The sequence below is a fragment of the Protopterus annectens genome, chromosome 2.part2 (genome assembly GCF_019279795.1).
Source record: "Protopterus annectens isolate FY-2018-M chromosome 2.part2, PAN1.0, whole genome shotgun sequence".
NCBI classification, from domain to species: Eukaryota; Metazoa; Chordata; order Ceratodontiformes; family Protopteridae; genus Protopterus; species Protopterus annectens.
The window spans coordinates 398,690,788-398,696,787 of NC_056730.1; the positions used below are offsets into that span (position 1 = coordinate 398,690,788).

Below are 6,000 nucleotides of genomic sequence, written 5' to 3' on the forward strand. Positions count from 1 at the left end.
TAATTGAATCGTCTGCCAAAGTAATGAAATGCAAAATAGTACCAACGCTTAATAGTGCGTTGGTTAAATCTAGCACCAAACCGACAACTAGCAACGTCGTGGTCAGGGCCTAGGCAAGGAATACAGTAAGAATGAAAATCCTTATGAGGTATTTGCTTCCCACAAGAAATACAATTATTAACTTTTTCTGACATCGGTCTGGAGCAAGAAAAAAGTTTCCCAATGGGGTACTTAGCTTTAATGAAGACTTTGGATCTGAAATTTGAATTTGAAAATCTCAGGAGTCGGCTGACCAGCACTTGCGAACTGCTTTTTCTTTACGCACCACACGGCAAGAAAGACTGAAAAAAATGGCGTCTGCTGCATCTTTTATACCCCTGGCGCACTGAAGTCAGGGAGGAGGTGACAGCAACCGACGCCGGACCTAGACTTTGGAACTCGGGCCGACTGCAGGTAGCCTGCCAGCAGGATAACCGAATTGTAATGACTGCAACAGTGAAACACGATGAACATCAATACTTAACTAATCTCACTATATTTTCCTGACTAATCTAAAGAATTGCTGTTCCTTAGTTCACTTACTAGAGCAAAGAAAGATGATGTGGGTGAGTGGTCCTTTTTTATCAGGTTTCAAAAACAGACTGCTGAGAGCTAAGTGACATCTCTCACTAATATCTAAATATCATTTCATTGCTGGCTATAGAATGACATCACATCTGGTCATCCGACTCTGGTTCCTACACTGTTCCATTTGCTAGAAACTGAACTACAATGTAGCACATATGTGTCATAATGCACACATGGTTTACCTTGATAATGTTGAAAGGCTTCTTTTCTAAACTTGGCTGGTCGAATGGGCTGTCCGGGTTCTCACAACAATGAACAGAGCATTGGTCAAATCCACATTAGCGAATGCCAGTATGCCTTCACACATCTGAGGTTGACATTTTGATTGGAGATCACACAACAGTGAGAATGGGAAATATACCCTTTTCCACACTGTAAAGCAATCTCGGAGCTTGTGTGTATAATATGCAGGGGGGAGGGGGCTTGCCCCCTGCAAAAGATTAGTTGAACATCACCGGATATACATGTCAACCCGGTATTGTCGAAAATGAAGTGTAATGTTCGACATTGCCATTGTCGATAATTGGTGTTAAAAATATTTTAATTTTGACTTGTAGGTTCAGTGTTGTGGCCATTCGAATGGATGCCTTTCAGCGTAAACCTACACACACACACACACACACACACACACACACACACACACACACACACACACACACACATATATAGAGATTTGCTAAGATATATAATAACTGAAATAATAACTGAAAAGTGATCGGTTACCACTGAACGACCAGAAAAAAAAAATAGTAACCAGAATCCACAACCAGGATTCTTCTATAAAATAAGGTATATTATTTATTTATGACCAAACCGATTAAATGCTTTCATCCTTAATGCAAACAGGACTTCATCAGATGCTGTGATGTGTTATAGCATCTGGAAGCTATAAAACCATTTCAAAAACTTCCACCCTTCCAGGGTAGCAGTTAGCTCACCCCTAAGGACAATACAGTAGGATTCTTAGTCCTGGTATTCACATAGATTTTGTCTCTAGCTGCAGTCAGAACTGTAAGATACAATCTTTATGGCATAAACCAGGTAATTAAATTTGAGACTATTTTTCAAATTTAGGTGACCTGAGATTAACGTCTACTCTTCCAATATCCTCTGTTACAGTATATTCATTTCAGCAGTTACAATACAGTCTGACATACAGGTGTATTTCTTTTCTGTCCAGCAGAACTCACTGTTAGTACATTTTTAACACAAGCAGCTTTACGAATACATTTTCAACACAAGCACCTGTGCAAATCAGTTTGATATACAATGGCATATAATTCTTTACAAACCCCCAGCTAGCTATGCTAGCATATGTTACACATCCACTGCTGTATTTCTCCTGGCATAGCTGGCAGTCCTTCACACCATCACAACTTGTTCCAAAAAATATACCCTTTCTTTCCCATTCCCATACCACTCTTCCTATCTCCTTCCTTTTTGCAGTCCCCTGCTTGTGTCTGTCCTGTACACCCATATCCTTCCATTTATAATATAAGAATAGTAGTGACTTTGCTGTGTATCCATTCGCTAGGCTATCAGCTGTGCCGGTCACACACATTATTGCATGAGTGAATGTGCATCCTTTCAAATGCATTATATGCACAGCACAGAGTTCATGAGGTAACTTGACCACTGTACTGGTGTTCTGATCATTACGTGACCTATTGTTTTTTCGCCCCCTGTGTACTTATTCTGACCCAGTTGTGTAGCATCACTCCTACTGCTTAGCTAGTCATTATCTGGTTGAGCTGTTCTACTTCAGCTGAATTATTGTTCTTATGTAAAAAGGATAAGCATTTTTTCTGAATCCCACCCTTTACCTATAAATTGACAGTGTTTTTTAAACATGGGAGTACATTTGTATTTATTGGTACATTTTAAATGACTGTGCAGATCAAAAATTTATGTCAGATAAAAAGCATTATGCAGTTTGATTTAAATGTATTAATATACAATTGTGACTCGTCCAATTCGGTTTTGGCAGGTTGTGCTTAAACTTCTTATACTGGATCCACTTTTTTGTATTAAATACAAAATTGGAAATATAATGTGCTTTTTGCATTTGTGAATGGTTGCGCATGTATGTGAATGCATTCTGTAGATTCCTTGAATGTTTTTTTTTTGTTTGCAATTTTATGACTAGACCTTCTTTGATAAAACAAAGTAATTGTCATTTCTGTGTAAATAGTGTCTTGTTTCATCTCTTGTTTCATGTTTGTTTTCTTTTGATGATTGAGTTTAAATTGGATGATTTTTTACAGCATTTTTAAATTGTGAAATTTCAAGTCTTAAACTAGCAGAGTTTAAATGCTGTTGAAATAAATACATGGGGAAACTCTAAAAGATGAGCACTATTTTAAGTGTTAGCTTATGTTTAGACAGAAGTAATTTGTTTCTTCTTTGACATGAAGGTTCATTCATAAATTAATCTATGCAGTTAAGTTATATAGTTTAAAATGGATAGTGTTAATCTGACACTTGTTTTTGGACCTGTTTATCTGTGGGGTGAGTTGTTTCTTATTTTGCCATGAACATTTTGATATAAAGATAAAATTCTAACATGTTCATGTTGGGACACACAAAAAAAAGCACAACTTTAATTTATATAACTGCACCTTCATTCAGTGTTTATGGTAGACATTAAAGATTGCAGGAAAATAATGTTTTATATCAAAGCAAGTTGATAGAAATTACAATAAGAGATGTGCAGATTACTTAGCCATTTACAACTAACTTTGTAGTGATCCTAGTATAAAGGTGGTCTTGGGCAGAGCTGTGATGATGTCTTATCTTGTAGCACTGTAAGAGCTAAGGAGTGGCACAACATTACAGAAAATGGCTGCAGATTGTTTCTCATGCTGCTTGTTTCATTTGACTTCATGTAGTATATCTTAAGCATATTTATATTTAAGGTGATATGAAAATGCTGCTTTCCTGTTCTGCCTGCAATTTTGTTTTTGTTATGGGTTGTCTGAAAATAATTGAGAGGTCCCAGTCTCTTATCTAACATTTTAGGGGGAGGGGGATCAACCTTTTGTCAGAGAACTTCAGTTTAAATCTGTAGCTCATCTGTTTTGCTACTTGCTTGTATTCCGTCATGTCTTTCTTTCACTTTTGACCGCCTTCTATTATGTCTGTCCTAATTTGTGTTTTAAAGTAATCTGAACATTTTAAACCATCAAGTTTTACTTATTTTTTTAGGCATGCTCTTTGTTTTGAGATCTTCTGTTGATCTTCAAAGGAAAGCAGGAAACTCGTGCAAAATGTGGGGAAACAGAGAGGGAAGACCTTGCTAAGTTTAAGGTGAGTGTGGTAAATTATGATTCAGCTGAATTTGCAGTACATATAACTTCCTAACAGGAAAGAGTGTAGCCAGGCATACTCAGTGTATTCAAATGACTACATTTTTTTCTAAGCATCTGTCAGAAATGTCATAGGTCAAACAGGATAAGAATGCTTAGAAATGTTAAAACTTGGGTCTGCTGTACAGAGATATACAAATTATACTTAAGTTGTTAGGAATGCTCCTCTAAAATACCTTTTATGGCTATAAGTGGTAATAGTTGAAAACAGACTATCCCTTCTCTTTGTGTATAGGGTTGACATTTTTAAGGATGAGTACTTATAATGATAGGTGCATGGTGGGGACAGCAGGAAGAGGTTTGAGTAACAATGTAAATGTGTGGTAGTTCTCCTTTTAACTGGAATACCATTCTCATAGCCAGGGTATGTCTAAATTCTTTATGAAACTAATTTCCATTGTGTTACTTTTACCTGTTGTTATAATCAGCTGTGTGCTGTACAAATAAAACTCCTTTTTCACTGATACTATCAACTCACTAGCCTCTCACCTTTCTTCAGACAACTCTAATGTTCCTCAACTTGCCTCTACTTGTTTACCAAGCTTTATTATACAGCCCATCTCTACCACCTTCATCCTAAAATGTATTCAAAAGCTTAAGCCATGACCAACTTCCATCTGAATTTCTTCAAAAAGCAGCCACCGAAATAGCCTATCCCATATCTATTCTCATTAACAGAACCATTAAAGAAGGAAGCATCCCTGATATCTGGAAAATCTCACATATTATACCGAAACTCTACAGAATACTCTAATTATAGACCCATTGCCCTCCTCTCTCCACTAGCAAAAATCATGGAAAATGCATTCACCACCAACTAATAACTAAACATAATATACTATCTCATCAACATCATGGTTTCAGACTTTTTCATAGCACTACTACTGCTCTCCTTTCCTTCACTGACTTCATTAACAAAATAATAATACCCTATGACCTATCAAAAGCTTTTGACATGGTCAATCACCCTCTCCTCTCCTAAAAATCTTGGAATCACGGAACCAAATACCATCCAATGGTTCTCCTCCTATCTTTTCAACAGGAAACAAGCTGTCCTCTGGGAGAATGAACTATTCATAAATGACTTACAAGTAGCTATTCCCAAGCCACATGCATACAATATGCAGATGACTCCACACTCATCTGGATGATTGACAACAATCTTACCTTTGATTATCACATAAACAATACTATAAAAGAACTCACCACTGCCTGAACACAACAACATGTTGCTTCTTTCTCATCAACCCCATAATCCATCTTTCTTTTTATCAAAAACAACCTTCTTTTTTTTAACCTCTCCACTTCTAATATTCTAACCTGAACTCACTTCTCTCCTCTAACAAACTCTGGCTACCAAACAAATCAAATAACCTGCAGTGACTCCCTGTTCTCTAATCATCTCCCCACCTCTCTCCCTCTCTTTTTACTTCCTCACTACTTTATTTACCCTCCCCCTCTTTCCTTCTCCTTCCTATTATATTTTACTGTTTACTGTAGGTTTCAGAAATTATCTAATCCAATCTAATCTATTCTAATCTATTTACATAGTTGTCTCTATAAATACCCTTATCTTTTTTATGATGTTTGATTTTGCTATATAAGTTATGTCTGTTTATAACTGTTTATTCTGTCCTATAGTTTGATTTTTTTGATTTATTTTTTTCCTGACACTGACATAATTTTTTACTGCTCTTTATTGTATCATATGTAATAGTTACTATGTCTATGTGGAGCTTTTCTCCCCGGGCCTCTGCTGAAAATGGAAATATATCCAGTCAGACTAGCCCGGTTAACAAATGTAAAATAAATAAAATAAATAAATAAAACTAACACTTTTTAAAGGTAGAACCCAAGTAAGTAATAATGAAGGCTGATAAAATTATAAGGAAACATTACAAGATCCACTTTAAGATTAAGGGCAACATTCAAAAACAAAAAGCACACTGTATTATACAGAATAGAGTGGTAGTTAGTGGTGCACAAGGAGGAAGCAATTTTCAGAGCT

At 36.3% G+C, this 6,000-nt stretch overlaps 1 protein-coding gene across 5 annotated transcripts in view; it reads left to right on the forward strand.

Annotated features, from left to right (window-relative positions):
- Nucleotides 1-6,000, forward strand: part of SLC38A9 (solute carrier family 38 member 9) — a 1,477,321-nt gene that overhangs the window by 101,667 nt on the left and 1,369,654 nt on the right. For all 5 annotated transcript variants that reach the window (XM_044063918.1, XM_044063920.1, XM_044063923.1 and 2 more), the window contains one exon: nt 3,832-3,933. The gene's annotated coding sequence lies outside the window, so the exon portion shown is untranslated. The remainder of the gene's footprint in view (nt 1-3,831; nt 3,934-6,000) is intronic.